Source organism: Oncorhynchus masou, chromosome 30 (assembly GCF_036934945.1).
Source record: "Oncorhynchus masou masou isolate Uvic2021 chromosome 30, UVic_Omas_1.1, whole genome shotgun sequence".
Lineage (NCBI taxonomy): Eukaryota > Metazoa > Chordata > Actinopteri > Salmoniformes > Salmonidae > Oncorhynchus > Oncorhynchus masou.
In genome coordinates, this window is record NC_088241.1 from 4,762,226 (window position 1) to 4,786,005 (window position 23,780).

At 44.8% G+C, this 23,780-nt stretch overlaps 1 pseudogene; it reads left to right on the forward strand.

Annotated features, from left to right (window-relative positions):
• Positions 1-23,018, forward strand: part of LOC135523007 (myocardin-like) — a 37,665-nt pseudogene extending 14,647 nt beyond the window's left edge.
• The last annotated feature ends 762 nt before the right edge of the window (positions 23,019-23,780 follow it).

Consider the following 23,780-nt stretch of genomic DNA (forward strand, 5'->3'; position numbering starts at 1 on the left):
GGTATTACAGTATTACAATATTATACCGTTACAGCATTACAGTATTAAGGTATTACAGTATTACAATATTACAGCATTACAGTATTTCGGTATTACAGTATTACAGCATTACAGTATTACGGTCTTACAACATTACGGTATTACAGTATTACAGCATTACGTTATTACAGTATTACAGCATTACAGCATTACAGCATTACGGTATTACAGTATTACACCATTACAGTATTACGGTATTTCAGTATTATGGTATTTCAGCATTACGGTATTACGGTATTACAGCATTACGGCATTACGGTATTACAGTATTACAGTATTGCGGTATTACAGTATTACGGTATTAGGGTATTGCAGCATTACAGCATTACAGTATTACAGTATTACAGCATTACGTCATTACACTATTATAGCATTACGGCATTATGTATTACAGTATTACGGTATTGTGGTATTACAGTATTACGGTATTGCAGCATTACTGTATTACGGTATTGCAGCATTAAGGTATTACAGTATTACGGTATTATGGTATTGCGGTATTACGGTATTACGGTATTACGGTATTACAGTATTACAGTATTACGGTATTATGGTATTACAGTATTACAGTATTAAGGTATTACGGTATTACAGTATTACAGTATTACAGTATTACGGTATTTCGGTATTGCGGTATTACAGTATTACAGTATTACAGTATTACTGTATTTCTGTATTAAGGTATTACAGTATTACAGTATTACGGTATTACGGTTTTGCAGCATTACAGTATTACAGTATTACAATATTACAGCATTACAGCATTACATCATTACAGTATTACGGTATTACAGTATTACAATAGTACAATATTACAACATTACGGTATTACAGTATTACAATAATACAGCATTACGGTATTACAGTATTACAATATTACAGCATTACAGTATTACGGTATTACAATATTACAGCATTACAACATTACGGTGTTACAGTATTACACTATTACAGCATTACAGCATTACAGTATTACGGTATTACAGTATTACAATATTACAGAATTACAGTATTTCGGTATTACAGCATTACAGCATTACTGTATTTCGGTATTACAGCATTACGGTATTACGGTATTACAGCATTACGGCATTACAGCATTACAGCATTACAGCATTACAGCATTACGGTATTACAGTATTACACCATTACAGTATTACAGTATTACAGTATTACGGTATTTCAGTATTATGGTATTACAGCATGACGGTATTACGGTATTACAGCATTACGGCATTACGGTATTACAGTATTACAGTATTGTGGTATTACAGTATTACAGTATTAGGGTATTGCAGCATTACAGCATTACAGTATTACAGTATTACAGTATTACAGCATTACAGCATTACGGCATTACACTATTACACCATTACGGCATTATGTATTACAGTATTACGGTATTGCGGCATTACGGTATTACGGTATTACAGCATTAAGGTATTACAGTATTACGGTATTATGGTATTGCGGCATTACGGTATTACGGTATTACAGTATTACAGTATTACGGTATTATGGTAGTACAGTATTACACTATTAAGGTATTACAGTATTACGGTATTACAGTATTACAGTATTACTGTATTACAGTATTACTGTATTAAAGTATTACAGTATTACGGTATTACGGTATTACGGTATTGCAGCATTACGGTGTTACGGTATTACAGTATTGCAAATCAAATCAAATCAAATGTATTTATGTAGCCCTTCGTACATCAGCTGATATCTCAAAGTGCTGTATAGAAACCCAGCCTGAAACCCCAAACAGCAAGCAATGCAGGTGTAGAAGCACGGTGGTTAGGAAAAACTCCCTAGAAAGGCCAAAACTTAGGAAGAAACCTAGAGAGGAACCAGGCTATGTGGGGTGGCCAGTCCTCTTCTGGCTGTGCCGGGTAGAGATTATAACAGAACATGGCCAATATGTTCAAATGTTCATAAATGACCAGCATGGTCGAATAATAATAAGGCAGAACAGTTGAAACTGGAGCAGCAGCACGGCCAGGTGGACTGGGGACAGCAAGGAGTCATCATGTCAGGTAGTCCTGGGGCATGGTCCTAGGGCTCAGGTCCTCCGAGAGAGAGAAAGAAAGAGAATTAGAGAGAGCATATGTGGGGTGGCCAGTCCTCTTCCGGCTGTGCCGGGTGGAGATTATGACAGAACATGGCCAAGATGTTCAAATGTTCATAAATGACCAGCATGGTCGAATAATAATAAGGTAGAACAGTTGAAACTGGAGCAGCAGCACGGCCAGGTGGACTGGGGACAGCAAGGAGTCATCATGTCAGGTAGTCCTGGGGCATGGTCCTAGGGATCAGGTCCTCCGAGAGAGAGAGAAGGAGAGAATTAGAGAACGCGCACTTAGATTCACACATGGCACCAAATTGGACAGGAGAAGTACTCCAGATATAACAAACTGACCCCAGCCCCCCGACACATAAACTACTGCAGCATAAATACTGGAGGCTGAGACAGGAGGGGTCAGGAGACTCTGTGGCCCCATCCGAGGACACCCCCGGACAGGGCCAAACAGGAAGGATATAACCCCACCCACTTTGCCAAAGCACAGCCCCCACACCACTAGAGGGATATCTTCAACCACCAACTTACCATCCTGAGACAAAGCTGAGTATAGCCCGCAAAGATCTCCGCCATGGCACAACCCAAGGGGGGGTGCCAACCCAGACAGGATGACCACATCAGTGAATCAACCCACTCAGGTGACGCACCCCCTCCAGGGACGGCATGAGAGAGCCCCAGTAAGCCAGTGACTCAGCCCCTGTAAATAGGGTTAGAGGCAGAGAATCCCAGTGGAAAGAGGAGAACCGGCCAGGCAGAGACAGCAAAGGTGGTTCGTTGCTCCAGAGCCTTTCCGTTCACCTTCCCACTCCTGGGCCAGACTACACTCAATCATATGACCCACTGAAGAGATGAGTCTTCAGTAAAGACTTAAAGGTTGAGACCGAGTTTGCGTCTCTGACATGGGTAGGCAGACCGTTCCATAAAAATGGAGCTCTATAGGAGAAAGCCCTGCCTCCAGCTGTTTGCTTAGAAATTCTAGGGACAATTAGGAGGCCTGCGTCTTGTGATCGTAGCGTACGTGTAGGTATGTACGGCAGGACCAAATCAGAGAGATAGGTAGGAGCAAGGCCATGTAATGCTTTGTAGGTTAGCAGTAAAACCTTGAAATCAGCCCTTGCTTTGACAGGAAGCCAGTGTAGGGAGGCTAGCACTGGAGTAATATGATAATTTTTTTTGGTTCTAGTCAGGATTCTAGCAGCCGTATTTAGCACTAACTGAAGTTTATTTAGTGCTTTATCCGGGTAGCCGGAAAGTAGAGCATTGCAGTAGTCTAACCTAGAAGTGACAAAAGCATGGATTTATTTTTCTGCATCATTTTTGGACAAAAAGTTTCTGATTTTTGCAATGTTACGTAGATGGAAAAAAGCTGTCCTTGAAATGGTCTTGATATGTTCTTCAAAAGAGAGATCAGGGTCCAGAGTAACGCCGAGGTCCTTCACAGTTTTATTTGAGACGACTGTACAACCATTAAGATTAATTGTCAGATTCAACAGAAGATCTCTTTGTTTCTTGGGACCTAGAACAAGCATCTCTGTTTTGTCCGAGTTTAAAAGTAGAACGTTTGCAGCCATCCACTTCCTTATGTCTGAAACACATGCTTCTAGCAAGGGCAATTTTGGGGCTTCACCATGTTTCATTGAAATGTACAGCTGTGTGTCATCCGCATAGCAGTGAAAGTTAACATTATGTTTTCGAATAACATCCCCAAGAGGTAAAATACATAGTGAAAACAATAGTGGTCCTAAAACGGAACCTTGAGGAACACCGAAATTTACAGTTGATTTGTCAGAGGACAAACCATTCACAGAGACAAACTGATATCTTTCCGACAGATAAGATCTAAACCAGGCCAGAACTTGTCCGTGTAGACCAATTTGGGTTTCCAATCTCTCCAAAAGAATGTGGTGATTGATGGTATCAAAAGCAGCACTAAGGTCTAGGAGCACGAGGACAGATGCAGAGCCTCGGTCCGATGCCATTAAAATGTCATTTACCACCTTCACAAGTGTCGTCTCAGTGCTATGATGGGGTCTAAAACCAGACTGAAGCATTTCGTATACATTGTTTGTCTTCAGGAAGGCAGTGAGTTGCTGCGCAACAGCCTTTTCTAAGATTTTTGAGAGGAATGGAAGATTCGATATAGGCCGATAGTTTTTTATATTTTCTGGGTCAAGGTTTGGCTTTTTCAAGAGAGGCTTTATTACTGCCACTTTTAGTGAGTTTGGTACACATCCGGTGGATAGAGAGCCGTTTATTATGTTCAACATAGGAGGGCCAAGCACAGGAAGCAGCTCTTTCAGTAGTTTAGTTGGAATAGGGTCCAGTATGCAGCTTGAAGGTTTAGAGGCCATGATTATTTTCATCATTGTGTCAAGAGATATAGTACTAAAACACTTGAGCGTCTCTCTTGATCCTAGGTCCAGGCAGAGTTGTGCAGACTCAGGACAACTGAGCTTTGAAGGAATACGCAGATTTAAATAGGAGTCTGTAATTTGCTTTCTAATAATCATAATTTTTTCCTCAAAGAAGTTCATGAATTTATCACTGCTAAAGTGAAAGTCATACTCTCTTGGGGAATGCTGCTTTGTAGTTAGCTTTGCGACAGTATCAAAAAGGAATTTCGGATTGTTCTTATTTTCCTCAATTAAGGATAATAGGATGATCGAGCAGCAGTAAGGGCTCTTCGGTACTGCACGGTACTGTCTTTCCAAGCTAGAAGGAAGACTTCCAGTTTGGTGTGGCGCCATTTCCGTTCCAATTTTCTGGAAGCTTGCTTCAGAGCTCGGGTATTTTCTGTGTACCAGGGAGCTAGTTTCTTATGAGAAATGTTTTTAGTTTTTAGGGGTGCAACTGCATCTAGGGTATTGCGCAAGGTTAAATTGAGTTCCTCAGTTAGGTGGTTAACTGATTTTTGTCCTCTGGTGTCATTGGGTAGACGGAGGGAATCTGGAAGGACATCAAGGAATCTTTGTGTTGTCTGTGAATTTATAGCACGCCTTTTGATGTTCCTTGGTTGCGGTCTGAGCAGATTATTTGTTGCAATTGCAAACGTAATAATATGTGTTGCAGTATTATGGTATTACAATATTACAGTATTATGGTATTACAGTATTATGGTATTACAGTTTTACAGTATTACAGTATTACGGTATTACGGTATTACAATATTACAGCATTACAGCATTACAGTATTACGGTATTACAGTATTACGATATTACAGCATTACAGTATTAAGGTATTACAGTATTACGGTATTACGGTATTGCAGCATTACGGTATTACGATATTACAGTATTACGGTATTACAGTATTACGGTATTACAGTATTATAGTATTACAGTATTACTGTATTACAGTATTACAGTATTTCGGTATTACGGTATTACAGTATTACATTATTGCGGTATTACGTTATTACGGTATTACAGTATTAAGGTATTACAGTATTACGGTATTACAGTATTACAGTATTAAGGTATTACAGTATTACAGTATTACGGTATTACGGTATTGCAGCATTACGGTATTACGGTATTGCAGCATTACGGTATTACGGTATTACGGTATTACAGTATTAAGGTATTACGGTATTACGGTATTACAGTATTACAGTATTACAGTATTACAGTATTAAGGTATTGCAGTATTACGGTATTGCAGCATTACGGTATTACATTATTAAGGTATTAAAGTATTACGGTATTACAGTATTACAGTATTACGGTATCACAGTATTACAGTATTAAGGTATTACAGTATTACAGTATTAAGGTATTACAGTAGTACAGTATTACGGTTTTACGGTATTGCAGCATTACGGTATTACGGTATTACAGTATTACGGTATTATGATATTACAGTATTACAGTATTACAGTATTAAGGTATTACAGTATTACAGTTTTAAGGTATTACATTATTACGGTATTACATTATTACGGTATTAAGGTATTACAGTATTAAATTATTACAGTATTACAGAATTACAGTATTACAGTTTTAAGGTATTACAGTATTACAGCATTACGGTATTCCAGTATTACGGTATTACAGTATTACAGTATTATGGTATTACGGTATTACAGTATTACAGTATTACAATGTTACAGTATTAAGGTATTACAGTATTACAGCATTACAGATGTTAATGCGTTGTCTGCATAGAGAGACAGACATGTTTTGACTGCGAGGGTCAGATACAGTATATCAGTCTCTTCTTCTCCCGGTGTCTACTGACAGGTATTCAACCACATAGCATAATGTACACACTCACTCTGGTGTTACGTATTTATTAGTGTCCACAATCACTACCAACGGAACTATGCCCTATGGATTTAGGCACCCACACACACACACAAACACACACCTGCTAGATGTCACAGCTGACTGGACACACTGTCAGCTGTCACGGTTTCACACATGCGTTTAATGCCATGATTCAGTTAGGATACTGACTGTTCAACCTGAAAGGATCACATATGTTACATGACATATTGTACAGTCGTGGCCAAAAGTTTTGAGAATGACACAAATATATATGTTCACGAAGTCTGCAGCCTCAGTTTGTATGATGACAATTTGCATATACTCCAGAATGTTATGAAGAGTGATCAGATGAATTGCAATTTAGTCCCTCTTTACCATGCAAATGAACTGAATCCCCCAAAAACATTTCCACTGAATTTCAGCCCTGCCACAAAAGGACCAGCTGACATCATGTCAGTGATTCACTCATTAACACAGGTATGAGTGTTAAAGAGGACTGGAGATCACTCTGTCATGCTGTTTGAGTTTGAATAACAGACTGGAGGGTGGTGGAGGGTGGTGCTTGGAATCATTGTTCTTCCTCTGTCAATCATGGTTACCTGCAAGGAAACATGTGCCGTCATCATTGCTTTGCACAAAAAGGGCTTCACAGGCAAGGATATTGCTGCCAGTAAGATTGCACCTAAATCAACCATTTATCTGATTATCAAGAACTTCAAGGAGAGTGGTTCAATTGTTGTGAAGAAGCGACCCAAGAAAGTCCAGCAAGCGCCAGGACCGTCTCTTAAAGTTGATTCAGCTGCGGGATCGGGGCACCACCAGTACAGAGCTTGCTCAGGAATGGCAGCAGGCAGATGTGAGTGCATCTGCACACACAGTGAGGCAAAGACTTTTGGAGGATGGCCTGGTTTCAAGAAGGGCAGCAAAGAAGCCACTTCTCTCCAGGAAAAACATCAGGGATATTCTGCAAAAGGTACAGGGATTGGACTGCTGAGGACTGGGGTAAAGTCATTATGATGAATCTGATGATTCTCCTTTCCGATTGTTTCGGGAATCCGAAAGCTTGTCTGGAGAAGACAAGGTGAGCGCTACCATCAGTCCTGTGTCATGCCAACAGTAAAGCATCCTGAGACCATTCATGTTGGTACCATTCTCAGCCAAGGGAGTGGGCTCACTCACGATTTTGCCTGAGAACACAGCCATGAATAAAGAATGGTACCAACACGTCCTCCGAGAGCAACTTCTTCCAACCATCCAGGAACAGTCTGGTGACAAACAATGCCTTTTTCAGCATGATGGAGCACCTTGCCATGAGGCATTTACATTTACATTTACATTACATTTTACATTTAAGTCATTTGGCAGACGCTCTTATCCAGAGCGACTTACAAATTGGTGAATTCACCTTATGACATCCAGTGGAACAGCCACTTTACAATAGTGCATCTAAATCATTTAAGGGGGGGTGAGAAGGATTACTTTATCCTATCCTAGGTATTCCTTAAAGAGGTGGGGTGTCAGGTGTCTCCGGAAGGTGGTGATTGACTCCGCTGTCCTGGCGTCGTGAGGGAGTTTGTTCCACCATTGGGGGGCCAGAGCAGCGAACAGTTTTGACTGGGCTGAGCGGGAACTGTACTTCCTCAGTGGTAGGGAGGCGAGCAGGCCAGAGGTGGATGAACGCAGTGCCCTTGTTTGGGTGTAGGGCCTGATCAGAGCCTGGAGGTACTGCGGTGCCGTTCCCCTCACAGCTCCGTAGGCAAGCACCATGGTCTTGTAGCGGATGCGAGCTTCAACTGGAAGCCAGTGGAGAGAGCGGAGGAGCGGGGTGACGTGAGAGAACTTGGGAAGGTTGAACACCAGACGGGCTGCGGCGTTCTGGATGAGTTGTAGGGGTTTAATGGCACAGGCAGGGAGCCCAGCCAACAGCGAGTTGCAGTAATCCAGACGGGAGATGACAAGTGCCTGGATTAGGACCTGCGCCGCTTCCTGTGTGAGGCAGGGTCGTATTCTGCGGATGTTGTAGAGCATGAACCTACAGGAACGGGCCACCGCCTTGATGTTAGTTGAGAACGACAGGGTGTTGTCCAGGATCACGCCAAGGTTCTTAGCGCTCTGGGAGGAGGACACAATGGAGTTGTCAACCGTGATGGCGAGATCATGGAACGGGCAGTCCTTCCCCGGGAGGAAGAGCAGCTCCGTCTTGCCGAGGTTCAGCTTGAGGTGGTGATCCGTCATCCACACTGATATGTCTGCCAGACATGCAGAGATGCGATTCGCCACCTGGTCATCAGAAGGGGGAAAGGAGAAGATTAATTGTGTGTCGTCTGCATAGCAATGATAGGAGAGACCATGTGAGGTTATGACAGAGCCAAGTGACTTGGTGTATAGCGAGAATAGGAGAGGGCCTAGAACAGAGCCCTGGGGGACACCAGTGGTGAGAGCACGTGGTGAGGAGACAGATTCTCGCCACGCCACCTGGTAGGAGCGACCTGTCAGGTAGGACGCAATCCAAGCGTGGGCCGCGCCGGAGATGCCCAACTCGGAGAGGGTGGAGAGGAGGATCTGATGGTTCACAGTATCGAAGGCAGCCGATAGGTCTAGAAGGATGAGAGCAGAGGAGAGAGAGTTAGCTTTAGCAGTGCGGAGCGCCTCCGTGATACAGAGAAGAGCAGTCTCAGTTGAATGACTAGTCTTGAAACCTGACTGATTTAGATCAAGAAGGTCATTCTGAGAGAGATAGCGGGAGAGCTGGCCAAGGACGGCACGTTCAAGAGTTTTGGAGAGAAAAGAAAGAAGGGATACTGGTCTGTAGTTGTTGACATCGGAGGGATCGAGTGTAGGTTTTTTCAGAAGGGGTGCAACTCTCGCTCTCTTGAAGACGGAAGGGACGTAGCCAGCGGTCAGGGATGAGTTGATGAGCGAGGTGAGGTAAGGGAGAAGGTCTCCGGAAATGGTCTGGAGAAGAGAGGAGGGGATAGGGTCAAGCGGGCAGGTTGTTGGGCGGCCGGCCGTCACAAGAAGTGAGATTTCATCTGGAGAGAGAGGGGAGAAAGAGGTCAGAGCACAGGGTAGGGCAGTGTGAGCAGAACCAGCGGTGTCGTTTGACTTAGCAAACGAGGATCGGATGTCGTCGACCTTCTTTTCAAAATGGTTGACGAAGTCATCTGCAGAGAGGGAGGAGGGGGGGGGGAGGAGGATTCAGGAGGGAGGAGAAGGTGACAAAGAGCTTCCTAGGGTTAGAGGCAGATGCTTGGAATTTAGAGTGGTAGAAAGTGGCTTTAGCAGCAGAGGCAGAGGAGGAAAATGTAGAGAGGAGGGAGTGAAAGGATGCCAGGTCCGCAGGGAGGCGAGTTTTCCTCCATTTCCGCTCGGCTGCCCGGAGCCCTGTTCTGTGAGCTCGCAATGAGTCGTCGAGCCACGGAGCGGGAGGGAGGACCGAGCCGGCCTGGAGGATAGGGGACATAGAGAGTCAAAGGATGCAGAAAGGGAAGAGAGGAGGGTTGAGGAGGCAGAATCAGGAGATAGGTTGGAGAAGGTTTGAGCAGAGGGAAGAGATGATAGGATGGAAGAGGAGAGATTAGCGGGGGAGAGAGAGCGAAGGTTGGGACGGCGCGATACCATCCGAGTAGGGGCAGTGTGGGAAGTGTTGGATGAGAGCGAGAGGGAAAAGGATACAAGGTAGTGGTCGGAGACTTGGAGGGGAGTTGCAATGAGTTTAGTGGAAGAAGAGCATCTAGTAAAGATGAGGTCGAGCGTATTGCCTGCCTTGTGAGTAGGGGGGGAAGGTGAGAGGGTGAGGTCAAAAGAGGAGAGGAGTGGAAAGAAGGAGGCAGAGAGGAATGAGTCAAAGGTAGACGTGGGGAGGTTAAAGTCGCCCAGGACTGTGAGAGGTGAGCCGTCCTCAGGAAAGGAGCTTATCAAGGCATCAAGCTCATTGATGAACTCTCCGAGGGAACCTGGAGGGCGATAAATGATAAGGATGTTAAGCTTGAAAGGGCTGGTAACTGTGACAGCATGGAATTCAAAGGAGGCGATAGACAGATGGGTAAGGGGAGAAAGAGAGAATGACCACTTGGGAGAGATGAGGATCCCGGTGCCACCACCCCGCTGACCAGAAGCTCTCGGGGTGTGCGAGAACACGTGGGCGGATGAAGAGAGAGCAGTAGGAGTAGCAGTGTTATCTGTGGTGATCCATGTTTCCGTCAGTGCCAAGAAGTCGAGGGACTGGAGGGAGGCATAGGCTGAGATGAACTCTGCCTTGTTCGCCGCAGATCGGCAGTTCCAGAGGCTACCGGAGACCTGGAACTCCACGTGGGTCGTGCGCGCTGGGACCACCAGATTAGGGTGGCCGCGGCCACGCGGTGTGGAGTGTTTGTATGGTCTGTGCAGAGAGGAGAGAACAGGGATAGATAGACACATAGTTGACAGGCTACAGAAGAGGCTACGCTAATGCAAAGGAGATTGGAATGACAAGTGGACTACACGTCTCGAATGTTCAGAAAGTTAAGCTTACGTAGCAAGACTCTTATTGACTAAAATGATTGAAATGATACAGTACTGCTGGAGTAGGCTAGCTGGCAGTGGCTGCGTTGTTGACTTTGTAGGCTAGCTGGCAGTGGCTGCGTTGTTGACACTACACTAATCAAGTCGTTCCGTTGAGTGTAATAGTTTCTACAGTGCTGCTATTCGGGGCTAGCTGGCTAGCTAGCAGTGTTGATTACGTTACGTTACGTTAAAAGAACGACAATAGCTGGCTAGCTAACCTAGAAAATCGCTCTAGACTACACAATTGTCTTTGATACAAAGACGGCTATGTAGCTAGCTAGCTACGATCAAACAAATCAAACCGTTGTACTGTAATGAAGTGAAATGAAAATGTGATACTACCTGTGGAGCGAAGCGGAATGTTGACCGGGTTGTTGAAGTTCTATTCGGTAGACGTTGGCTAGCTGTTGGCTAGCTAGCTAGCAGTATCTCCTACGTTAAGGACGACAAATAGCTGGCTAGCTAACCTCGGTAAATTAAGATAATCACTCTAAGTCTACACACTCTAAACTACACAATTATATTGGATACGAAGACAGCAAAGACAACTATGTAGCTAGCTAACACTACACTAATCAAGTCGTTCAGTTGAGTGTAATAGTTTCTACAGTGCTGGTATTCGGTAGACGGTGGACGTTAGCTAGCTGCTGGGCAGATAGCAGTGTAGACTACGTTAGGACGACGAAAAGTGATAACTAAGTTGCTCGGGGAACAAAACATCAATATTTTGGGTCCATGGCCAGGAAACTTCCCAGACTTTAATCCCATTGAGAACTTGTGGTCAATCCTCAAGAGCGGATGGACAAATAACAACCCACAAATTCTGACAAACTCCAAGCATTGATTATGCAAGAATGGGCTGCCATCAGTCAGGATGTGGCCCACAAGTTAATTGACAGCATGCCAGGGCGGATTGCAGGGGTCTTGAAAAAGAAGGGTCAACACTGAAAATATTGACTCTTTGCATCAACTTCATGTAATTGTCAATAAAAGCCATTGACCCTTATGAAATGCTTGTAATTATACTTCAGTATTCCATAGTAACATCTGACCAAAATATCTAAAGACACTTAAGCAGCAAACTTTGTGGCAATTAATATATGTGTCATTCTCAAAACCTTTGGCCACGACTGTATACATCCTGCTGTTAACTTTGCCTTAGGAACTCATAACATGGTAATAATTTCAGAACTGGCTGTACTAATCAGTACTGATATGACCTCTCTCAGGTTATACTGTTTATATATTTTGACAATGCTTGAATAATACATTTCTAAAAAAAATATGGATATGAGAAATATTACTTTGATTCATTCTCCCCCTCCCCCTCCCCCTCTCCCTCCACATCCCCTCCCCCCTCTCCCTCCACATCCCCTCCCCCTCCCCCTCTCCCTCCACATCCTCTCCCCCTCTCCCCCTTCCTCCTTCCCCTCCCACCTCTCCCTCCCCCTCTCCCCCTTCCTCCCTCCCCTCCCACCTCTCCCTCCCCATCCCCTTCCCCCTCTCCCCCTTCCTTTCTCCACCTTTCTCAGACAGCCCGGTCTCTCACACCTCCATCCGATTCTTCCTCCCTTACTCCCTCCCTGAATTCCTCTCGCCCCCCCCGCCCGCGGAAACCACGGGATTCACAGCCCAAGATGAGGAAACTCAAATACCATCAGTACATTCCCCCCGACCAGAGAGGCACGGCCGGGACTGCCGGTAATAGTCTTTATACTTTAAAAATCATGATTATCTTTATGTATATTTTACCTTTCATACAGTACTTGCAGCACAATGTGCTTTACATGATAAATGTTGTCAAAATGAGTCCACTAAATAGCAGGGAAGTTGATAATTATTAACATTGTGCTCAGGGGATGGGGCCAGTCAGAGGAGCCCCACCCCAGCCCAGCTCTTAGACCCCGCCTACTCCAGCCTCCTGCAGCAACAGCAGGTGTTCCTCCAGCTGCAGATCCTCCAGAACCAACAAGAACAGCAGAACCAGCAGCAACAGGACCAGCAGCAGCTCACCGTCACACCCAGGTAGGTAGCACTACATACACCAAACCTCCCTCCCCCTGGGCCTTCTCTCAATAACTGTGGTTTCATTCAGATGTTGTACTGTTCATCAGACCATTTAAAGTTGGTTAACCATTACATGAGCTCTGGCAACTAGCATGAATGTTTTGTTTTTATCAAAGTGGAGACACCAACCAAATGGTGAGGTTCTCTGGAGCCATGCACCAGAACCCTCAGCCTGTATCCAAGGCAACAAACCAAACCTCTGTGGACACAAGTCCCTCCAACAAGTCTGAGCTCCTCCCACCTAACCTGGTCGACCTCACGGTAATATGGGCAGGACAATCACTTGAACATTTGACTGTTTATAGCACTTCTTACTTCCTATTTATCTGTACCTTCTCTTCCTTCTTTTGTCCTTGCTTGCTTCTCTTCATTCTCTGACCTCTTTCTCTCATCCCTCTCTATTTGCTGTCCCTGACACTCTCCTCTGTCACACCCCGTCCTCCTTCTCTCCCAGGTGTCTGAGTTGCGACAGCAGCTGCGTAAGCGAGGTCTTCCTGTCTCCGGCACCAAGCCCACCCTCCTCCAGAGGCTACGCCCTTTCCAGCTGCCCCACCTGTGTTTGACCCCTATGCCCTTCTGCCAGCTGGGTACCAGCCAGGAACCCCTTACCCCCACCTCCTTGCTCACCCCCAGCCACTACCCCAGCTCCAGCCCCAGCTCTGGAACTGACTCCCCCACCAACAGCCCTAACCATCAGGTCTACATCCAGTCCACTGGAATTCTGAGTGGGGTTCCAAACGGAATTGTTAATGGCATTCCGAATGGTAATACTAATGGAATAGGGGTCAGTGTGGTGGGGGAGCAGTGTGGCTTCCTGGCCGCTGCGTTAACCCCATCGTCGACACCCAGCCCCGGTCTCCCCCCATGCTCCTCTTTGCCACTGTCGACTGGCGCCTTCTGGCAGTCGGAACAGGAGCAGCAGGAGTTGAGCCTGGAGCTGGAGATGAGGGAGAGGATGAGGAGCAGGCCCAGGGAGAGGCTATCTCCTCCTCTGTCTCTATCCTGTGGGGGTTCCCTCCATCCCTTCCTGCAACAGGATCCAGGATGGCCCAGAGGGACACCAGAGAGGGAAGGACAGACAGAGATCCTGTTCACACAGGTAAACTAACACGCCTGATTCAGACAGACAGACCAGTCTCTCCTGTATCTGACAGACAGAAAGATGCACCAGTCTCTCCTATATTTGGCTCAGACAGGCAGATACACCATCGTCTCTCATATACCTAAAAGATAGACAGATACACCATAGTCTATCCTATACCTGACAGACAGATACACCATATTCTATCCTATACCTAACAGATAGACAGATACACCATAGTCTCTCCTATACCTGACTCAGACAGACAGATACACCATAGTCTATCCTATACCTGACTCAGACAGACAGATACACCATAGTCTATCCTATACCTGACTCAGACAGACAGATACACCATAGTCTCTCCTATACCTGACTCAGACAGACAGATACACCATAGTCTCTCCTATACCTGACTCAGACAGACAGATACACCATAGTCTATCCTATACCTGACTCAGACAGACAGATACACCATAGTCTATCCTATACCTGACTCAGACAGACAGATACACCATAGTCTATCCTATACCTGACTCAGACAGACAGATACACCATAGTCTCTTCTATACCTGACAGAGAGACAGATACAACATAGTCTCTCCTATACCTGACTCAGACAGACAGATACACCATCGTCTCTCCTATACCTGACTCAGTCAGACAGATACACCATAGTCTCTCCTATACCTGACTCAGACAGACAGATACACCATAGTCTATCCTATACCTGACTCAGACAGACAGATACACCATAGTCTCTCCTATACCTGACAGACAGACAGATACACCATAGTCTCTCCTATACCTACTCTGACAGACAGATACACCCTAGTCTATCCTATACCTGACTCAGACAGACAGATACACCATAGTCTCTCCTATACCTGACTAAGACAGACAGATACACCATAGTCTATCCTATACCTGACTCAGACAGACAGATACACCATAGTCTCTCCTATACCTGACTCAGACAGACAGATACACCATAGTCTCTCCTATACCTGACTCAGACAGACAGATACACCACACTCTCTCCTATACCTGACTCAGACAGACAGATACACCATAGTCTCTTCTATACCTGACAGACAGACAGATACACCATAGTCTCTCCTATACCTGACTCAGACAGACAGATACACCATAGCCTCTCCTATACCTGACTCAGTCAGACAGATACACCATAGTCTCTCCTATACCTGACTCAGTCAGACAGATACACCATAGTCTCTTCTATACCTAACAGATAGACAGATACACCATAGTCTATCCTATACCTGACTCAGACAGACAGATACACCATAGTCTCTCCTATACCTGACTCAGACAGACAGATACACCATAGTCTCTCCTGTACCTGACTCTGACAGACAGATACACCATAGTCTATCCTATACCTGACAGACAGACAGACACACCATAGTCTCTCCTATACCTGACTCAGACAGACAGATACACCATAGTCTCTCCTATACCTGACTCAGACAGACAGATACACCATAGTCTCTTCTATACCTAACAGATAGACAGATACACCATAGTCTATCCTATACCTGACAGACAGACAGACACACCATAGTCTCTCCTATACCTGACTCAGACAGACAGATACACCATAGTCTCTCCTATACCTGACTCAGACAGACAGATACACCATAGTCTCTTCTATACCTGACAGACAGACAAATACACCATAGTCTCTCCTATACCTGACTCAGACAGACAGATACACCATAGTCTCTCCTATACCTGACTCAGTCAGACAGATACACCATAGTCTCTTCTATACCTAACAGATAGACAGATACACCATAGTCTATCCTATACCTGACTCAGACAGACAGATACACCATAGTCTCTCCTATACCTGACTCAGTCAGACAGATACACCATAGTCTCTTCTATACCTGACAATCAGACAGATACACCATAGTCTCTCCTATACCTGATTCAGTCAGACAGATACACCATAGTCTCTCCTATACCTGACTCAGACAGACAGATACACCATAGTCTCTTCTATACCTGACAGACAGACAGACACACCATAGTCTCTCCTATACCTGACAGACAGACAGATACACCATAGTCTCTTCTATACCTGACAGACAGACAGATACACCATCGTCTCTCCTATACCTGACTCAGACAGACAGATACACCATAGTCTCTCCTATACCTGACTCAGACAGACAGATACACCATAGTCTCTTCTATACCTGACAGACAGACAAATACACCATAGTCTCTCCTATACCTGACTCAGACAGACAGATACACCATAGTCTCTCCTATACCTGACTCAGTCAGACAGATACACCATAGTCTCTTCTATACCTAACAGATAGACAGATACACCATAGTCTATCCTATACCTGACTCAGACAGACAGATACACCATAGTCTCTCCTATACCTGACTCAGTCAGACAGATACACCATAGTCTCTTCTATACCTGACAATCAGACAGATACACCATAGTCTCTCCTATACCTGACAATCAGACAGATACACCATAGTCTCTCCTATACCTGATTCAGTCAGACAGATACACCATAGTCTCTCCTATACCTGACTCAGACAGACAGATACACCATAGTCTCTTCTATACCTGACTCAGACAGGCAGATACACCATAGTCTCTTCTATACCTGACAGACAGACAGATACACCATCGTCTCTCCTATACCTGACTCAGACAGACAGATACACCATAGTCTTTCCTATACCTGACTCAGTCAGACAGATACACCATAGTCTCTCCTATACCTGACTCAGACAGACAGATACACCATAGTCTCTCCTATACCTGACTCAGACAGACAGATACACCATAGTCTCTCCTATACCTGACTCAGTCAGACAGATACACCATAGTCTCTTCTATACCTAACAGATAGACAGATACACCATAGTCTATCCTATACCTGACTCAGACAGACAGATACACCATAGTCTCTCCTATACCTGACTCAGACAGACAGATACACCATAGTCTCTCCTATACCTGACTCAGTCAGACAGATACACCATAGTCTCTTCTATACCTAACAGATAGACAGATACACCATAGTCTATCCTATACCTGACTCAGACAGACAGATACACCATAGTCTCTCCTATACCTGACTCAGACAGACAGATACACCATAGTCTCTCCTGTACCTGACTCAGACAGACAGATACACCATAGTCTATCCTATACCTGACTCAGACAGACAGATACACCATAGTCTCTCCTATACCTGACAGACAGACAGATACACCATAGTCTCTCCTATACCTGACTCTGACAGACAGATACACCATAGTCTATCCTATACCTGACTCAGACAGACAGATACACCATAGTCTCTCCTATACCTGACTAAGACAGACAGATACACCATAGTCTATCCTATACCTGACTCAGACAGACAGATACACCATAGTCTCTCCTATACCTGACTCAGACAGACAGATACACCATAGTCTTTCCTATACCTGACTCAGACAGACAGATACACCATAGTCTCTTCTATACCTGACAGACAGACAGATACACCATAGTCTCTCCTATACCTGACTCAGACAGACAGATACACCATAGTCTCTCCTATAGCTGACTCAGTCAGACAGATACACCATAGTCTCTTCTATACCTAACAGACAGACAGATACACCATAGTCTCTCCTATACCTGACTCAGTCAGACAGATACACCATAGTCTCTCCTATACCTGACTCAGTCAGACAGATACACCGTAGTCTCTTCTATACCTGACAGACAGACAGATACACTGTAGTCTCTCCTATACCTGACTCAGTCAGACAGATACACCATAGTCTCTCATATACCTGACTCAGACAGACAGATACACCATAGTCTATCCTATACCTGACAGACAGACAGATACACCATAGTCTCTCCTATACCTGACTCAGTCAGACAGATACACCATAGTCTCTCCTATACCTGACTCAGACAGAAATATACACCATAGTCTCTCCTATACCTGACTCAGACAGACAGATACACCATAGTCTCTTCTATACCTGACAGACAGATACACCATAGTCTCTCCTATACCTGACTCAGTCAGACAGATACACCATAGTCTCTTCTATACCTGACATACAGACAGATACACCATAGTCTCTCCTATACCTGACCCAGTCAGACAGATACACCATAGTCTCTCCTATACCTGACTCAGTCAGACAGATACACCATAGTCTCTTCTATACCTGACAGACAGACAGATACACCATAGTCTCTCCTATACCTGACTCAGACAGACAGATACACCATAGTCTCTTCTATACCTGAAATACAGACAGATACACCATAGTCTCTCCTATACCTGACCCAGTCAGACAGATACACCATAGTCTCTCCTATACCTGACTCAGACAGACAGATACACCATAGCCTCTCCTATACCTGACTCAGACAGACAGATACACCATAGTCTCTCCTATACCTGACTCAGTCAGACAGATACACCATAGTCTCTCCTATACCTGACTCAGACAGACAGATACACCATAGTCTATCCTATACCTGACTCAGACAGACAGATACACCATAGTCTCTCCTATACCTGACAGACAGACAGATACACCATAGTCTCTCCTATACCTGACTCAGACAGACAGATACACCATAGTCTCTTCTAAACTTGACAGACAGACAGATACACCATAGTCTCTCCTATACCTGACTCAGTCAGACAGATACACCATAGTCTCTCATATACCTGACTCAGACAGACAGATACACCATAGTCTATCCTACACCCGACTCAGACAGACAGATACACCATAGTCTCTCCTATACCTGACAGACAGACAGATACACCATAGTCTCTCCTATACCTGACTCAGACAGACAGATACACCATAGTCTATCCTACACCCGACTCAGACAGACAGATACACCATAGTCTCTCCTATACCTGACTCAGTCAGACAGATACACCATAGTCTCTCCTATACCTGACTCAGACAGACAGATACACCATAGTCTATCATATACCTGACTCAGACAGACAGATACACCATGGTCTATCCTATACCCGACTCAGACAGACAGACAGATACACCATAGTCTCTCCTATACCTGACTCAGACAGACAGATACACCATAGTCTATCCTATACCTGACTCAGTCAGACAGATACACCATAGTCTCTCCTATACCTGACTCAGACAGACAGATACACCATAGTCTATCCTATACCTGACTCAGACAGACAGATACACCATAGTCTCTCCTATACCTGACAGACAGACAGATACACCATAGTCTCTCCTATACCTGACTCAGTCAGACAGATACACCATAGTCTCTCATATACCTGACTCAGACAGACAGATACACCATAGTCTATCCTACACCCGACTCAGACAGACAGATACACCATAGTCTCTCCTATACCTGACTCAGACAGACAGATACACCATAGTCTCTCCTATACCTGACTCAGACAGACAAATACACCATAGTCTCTCCTATACCTGACTCAGACAGACAGATACACCATAGTCTATCATATACCTGACTCAGACAGACAGATACACCATGGTCTATCCAATACCCGACTCAGACAGACAGACAGATACACCATAGTCTCTCCTATACCTGACTCAGTCAGACAGATACACCATAGTCTATTCTATACCTGACAGACAGACATATACACCATAGTCTTTCCTATACCTGACTCAGACAGACAGATACACCATAGTCTCTCATATACCTAACATATAGACAGATACACCATAGTCTCTCCTATACCTGACTCAGTCAGACAGATACACCATAGTCTCTTCTATACCTGACTCAGACAGACAGATACACCATAGTCTATCCTATACCTGACTCAGACAGACAGATACACCATAGTCTCTCATATACCTAACAGACAGACAGATACACCATAGTCTCTCCTATACCTGACTCAGACAGACAGACAGACAGATACACCATAGTCTATCCTATACCTGACTCATACAGACAGATACACCATAGTCTCTCATATACCTAACAGATAGACAGATACACCATAGTCTATCCTATACCTGACTCAGACAGGAGAAACTCAGACAGACAGATATACCAGTATCTTCTATATCTGACTCAGACAGACAGAGTCTCTCATATACCCAACAGATAGACAGATACACCATAGTCTCTCCTATACTTGACTCATCTCACCCCAACAAACTTCACGCAGGTACACAACCATATCATCCATAAGATTTAGCTGAGACAGTGCAACACATCACTGTGATTTTATCTTACCATTTACAATATTCACAGTTAAATACTGTATAGCTTCATACATTATGTACAATTTAACCTCCTCCACTGTCCAATCAGGTGTTCTGCTGCCAGCCGTGGGACGTGATTGGCCAGGACTTTGAGCTGCCCATGCAGATCACAGCCAGTCCCATTCAAGCCCCACCCAGTGTCCGCAGTCTGGAGGAGGAGCTGCAGGAGGCCATTAACAGAGTACTGGTCAGTATATGTGTGTGTGTTTGTGTGTGTAAATCAGTCACTACTGACATTCATTGTGTTTTGTAAAAGGTGACCCTGTCAAGTAAACCCTTGGGTGATTTCCCTGTCTCTGTCCTGCCCTCCTTAGATGGACCCCAGTCAGTCTATAGAGGACATTCTGGAGGAACCTACCACCTGTGTGGGTGAGTGGACAGCTCTCTGGCCTCTCAATGACAATTTATAGTTCTGTCGTCACCAAGACTGGTCATGGAAAGTTACAGGCTTTTGTTTGTTTTTATTGTCTTACCCCTCTCTTCTAGACTCCCACTCCTCCTCTGTCTCAGACCTCCAATCCCCTGTCACTATCCTTCCTGGGCCCTCCCCTCCACCCCAAACAGACCAATCCCAGCCGTTCCGTTGTCATTCAAAAGATGACAACTTCTTGTCCTCTCCTCTCTGCTCCTCCCTCCTGCTGGAGCTCCCGCCGTCCCCTTCGACGATGGTTCCCCGCCAAGCTGCCCCACCCCCTCTCCCTCCCTCCATCTGTGCTTCTCCCCTGCCTCCTACTGTGACCTCACAGAAGAGGCGGGTTCAGGCAACCTTTGACCCTGCTGATTGGTTGGAGTCGCTAGCCTCTGGACTCCGCCCTCTCAGTCCTTCATCTGCCCCATTCGTTGAGACCGACTTTGGTCTCAATTTGGATCTGAACGTCAACCAGGCGTTGGATCTCATGGTGGAGCAGTGGTGAAGGTCTTAGGTGGACTGAGTGTCAGTGTGTGTGTGTGTGTGTGTGTGTGTGTGTGTGTGTGTGTGTGTGTGTATGTTATTTGGACTTCAACATACACTTCCCATACAATGGGAACAGATTTGTGAATGTCCATCCATCTGTCTATCCATCCATCCCCTCTGTCCACTTTGTGAGTGAGTAATCTGTTTGAACGAGGTGACTGCAGGTCTGTACCCCACGCAATGTTGAGAGACAGATACTACTACACTGGAAGAGATGAAAAAGACTGAGTTGCATTGGTGGAACAAGAACTGGCAGAGAGAATCACACACACACGCACGCACGCATATACGCACACACACCTTGAGTTGTCCTGTTAAATAAAAAATGGCAAAATACAACAAATGAACAATGCATATTTGGAGTCACACACAATCCAACACATTGTTTACAGTGGGAAACAAAGAAACCCAGTTGAACAGGGCCCCTACTGTTCCCCCAGCCACAGTCATTGAGTCCGAGTCATTCATAAAGGCCATTAAAGCCAGACTAGGCAGACAGACAGGGCACACAGCTTGTCCATGTCTCCAGACCTTTCCCCTAGTGCCAGATACACAGTCGGCATGTGGAGAAAGAGAGCTGGCAGACACCACACAACCCTTACAGGGAAGTGTATGTGTGTCACTGTGTGTATGTGTGTGTGTGTTTGTGCACGCCTGGCTGCTTCTGTTTGTGTCGGTGTGTGTGTGTGTTAATACACACCCAATTGTATATTTATCTGAATTGTTGCAAGTATACTTGTAGCTCCTTGTTTGTGTAGACTAAGTGTGCAATGTCTCTGAGTATTGATTTTGTATGGTTGATCTGTGAGAGAGAGAGAGAGAGAGAGAGAGAGAGAGAGAGAGAGAGAGAGAGAGAGAGAGAGAGAGAGAGAGAGGAGACTGCTTCCACATTTCGTTCCTATTTTAATTGTGGTCTCAACACTAGTCTGTTGCTGCAATATATAACACTGTGAGTGGGTCACTAAAACCTAATGAACCACTATGTTCAATTCATTGCTTGCCTTTTTTTTATTTAAGAGAAAAAAACTGGTAAACATCCTATTAAGCCAAGAGATAAATAACAATCACTCTGAGAGGCTTCAGAGCCTGCAACACGACCATATTACCAGAGTGTATGTTCTCATCAGTGTATGAGAACAGGTGGCCACTGTTTTATGAGGACCTCCCACAGTGTTTGGAGGAAACAGCTTGGTGCTCTACACACCGTAAGGGACACAGTCACTGTTTACACCTGTTGTTATGGAGATAAAAAGGTCAAATAAAGGTTATGCACAGGATAACAATGGCAATTAATTTCATGAAACAATTTCATGATTTTAGCTTGGATTTTTTCGGTGCTTTATCCCATATTGTAAAAACAGGTAGAATTTGGAAATACATCTGTCCCATAGAGAGTCTGTTCTGATTGCAGGAAATACATCTGTCCCATAGAGAGTCTGTTCTGATTGCAGGAAATACATCTGTCCCATAGAGAGTCTGTTCTGATTGCAGGAAATACATCTGTCCCATAGAGAGTCTGTTCTGATTGCAGGAAATACATCTGTCCCATAGAGAGTCTGTTCTGATTGCAGGAAGTGACACAGGTGTTCCCTGAGACCACAATCTCTCTCTTGGCCAGTTCCAAATCGACTCCTAGCCCCTACCCCCTAGGCACATGAGGAGGATAGAACTGGATAGATATAATCAATATGGTAATAGCTCCACCATTCCCCTGATAGGCTATGTGGAACTTTCCCCATATCGCTCACAGCTATCCAGCCTACTAGAAGTTGTGCCCTGGTAGGAGGGGCTAGAGGCTAGGGGTCCGCATGGGATTGGCCATATTCATTTTAAATGACCACCAGGGGTGTCCCATCAGTAAAGAGCTGAGGAGGTGAATACTGTACTTCTCTCTAACATGGATCATGATGAAGTTGTCTGTGTTTCCATGCTATCAGTGATTGACAAGGCAGTCCAAGGGCTTATTCTCAGGGTCAGAACGTTCAGTATTTACAGAGCAGATATTATTCTCTATTCCACATGATGTTCTACTAGATCCAATGGTTCTGAGGTCATGACAGACTTAATTCAGCTGTTGTGATTCCGATTAGTTGTATGGCCTGTCAATTAGTGATGTATGTGAACACTGATTATGGCCTGGTCTGAGAGCAACCCACAGCCTCTGTTAGAAGTATGGTGACTGCTCCAACTAGCCTTCCAATAGGCTTAGGGGAACTTCTGCCTATCTGGTTCATGTAGATTAGAAAACCAAAGGGGTGTAGGGGCTAGGGGTTGTTTTTGGACCAGGCCTGTGTTATGTTCATTGGGAGAATACAACACATATTGTGCTTTCCAAACCTCCTAGCTGACTCGACACCCTTCTTAAAGACCATTGTGTGAACAACAACCTGTGATCTTACTAATGTTCCCCAGAGACATGT